Genomic DNA, 2,008 nt, shown 5'->3' on the forward strand with positions numbered 1-2,008 from the left:
CACTTAACAATGATTAACACTCAACAATATCTTGATCTCCCGACAGGAATTATACAACTTGGGCCCTTGTTCACTTCTTTTTAAAATATCTTTCCATGCTACATATTAATTAACTTTCCTCCAATCGACATAAAGCAGCGGTTCCCAAACTGGGGTTTGCAGAACGTTACAGGGGGGTCACCAGAAAAATGTCACTAATGGCAGCCAGAGGACCCCGGGCATTGGAGGCAGCAGGTGGTACCTGGTTGTAAGGCAGACAGCCCGAGCCCCAGGGAGAGTGGGGCAGGGCAGTTGGGGCTAGGAGCCCGAGCCCTGCCTCCATGAGTGGGGGAGCCAGCAGCCCAAACCCCAGTGCTCCACTGGGGGCTGGCAGCCCGAGCCCCTGGGAGAGAGGGCTGGGCAGTTGGGGCTGGCAGCCTGAGCCCTGCCCCCATCAGCGGGGCAGCTGGCCGCCTGAACCTCAGCACTCAGTGCGGGGCTGGCAACCTGAACCCCAGGGAGAGCGGGGCTGGGCAGTTGGGGCGGGCAGCCCAAACCCCGGCGGTCAGTGGGACCTGCGGCCCAAGCTCAGTGGAGCTCAGTTGACCAGGGCGGTCAATGGGGTCAAGCAGCAGGAGCCCCACGGAGTGCGGAGTGTGGAGTACAGAGGAAATTTAAACTTAAATCCCTGAAAATATTCATTTTTAGGAGGGGATTCACGAGATTTCACAATTTAGTGAAAGGGGTTCGCAGGCTGTTAAAGTTTGGGAACCACTGACATAAAGCATTGTGTCTTAGACAACTTCAGGTAGGGCGAGTGGTGACACCAGGCAGCAGGGCTTGGGGAGGGAGTGCCACCTCCCCCGTGACTCACCTCAATGGCGGGGCTTGGGCCTTTGAGACAGGCTGGGAGGCCCACTGACGTGACTCAGGGGCCTCTTCTTCCCCAAGCCGCACTGTGCAGGGCCAGTCCAAGCTGCCTGTCATTGCCACTGGCCCCCACAAATGTTCCTCCATGCCCCCCACATTTTGAAAATCTCTGTTCTAGATCCTGAGGTGATGTGTGGGGCAGTCACGTGCCATCCCAGAACCTTTAAATTGTGCCCCCATCCACTATCAACAGTTACATGTCACCTCTGAATGACTGTGAAGCTCCTTCTGGCCAGGCATAGCATAGCAGCTCTCTCCCCACTAGGTGGCTGCCAATGGCTGTTCTGTCTCTGTGGTGACCTACCTCCTCCTGTGACTTGGCCCTCCAACCAGGTCACTATAAGTATCTCCCCTTCCATGCTAGTCTGTGAACAAAAATCAAGGGGAATTAAAACAAATAAACTGATAAGAAAGAGAGAGGAATAATTCCTCTCTGGGCACAGGGAGGGCCTTCAGGCAGTGGTTATTGGGGGAGCTCCTGCCTTCAATCAGCCCTTTCCTCAGGCACTGAGACCTAATTATCTGTTGCGTACCCAAAAGTGAGCTGCTCTGCTCCCCTTTTCACCAATTCCTCCAGCCTGTGCATGCCTTGCAGGCGTGGTGGGGTGGAGCTGCCTGAGCCCCGAGCCGCTCCTTAACCTTCATGTTGGGAAGGCCAAGACTATAACAGGGTTCAAAAAAGAACTAGATAAATTCATGGAGAATAGGTCCACCAGGCCTCAGGATCAGAGGGAGCTGCAGAATTTTTGTATTAATTTGTTCTCCTGTATGCAAAATTGGGCAGACTTGCCTTTTGCTGAGGTATAGTGTGTAGCAAAACTTGAATTTCCAGTAACTTCAAAGGAAGTAGGATGGGAATCAGAGAAGTCAGGAATATTATAGCAATAAACAAGCAGCCAAACAAAAACAGTACATTTTTGCTTTCTGCTAGCAATGTGAGAGGTCTTTATGATGTGCTTAGCTTCTACTTTATTTTCTAATCTGATATGATCTGTTTTACAACTGCAAAGTACTACAAGTCCTATCCTTTGGTGGTACAGTATTTTCATTAAGCTTGTGAAGAAGATGAGACTCACACCAGAGAGAAATAGAGGACTGT

The sequence above is a fragment of the Dermochelys coriacea genome, chromosome 5 (genome assembly GCF_009764565.3).
Source record: "Dermochelys coriacea isolate rDerCor1 chromosome 5, rDerCor1.pri.v4, whole genome shotgun sequence".
NCBI lineage: Eukaryota > Metazoa > Chordata > Testudines > Dermochelyidae > Dermochelys > Dermochelys coriacea.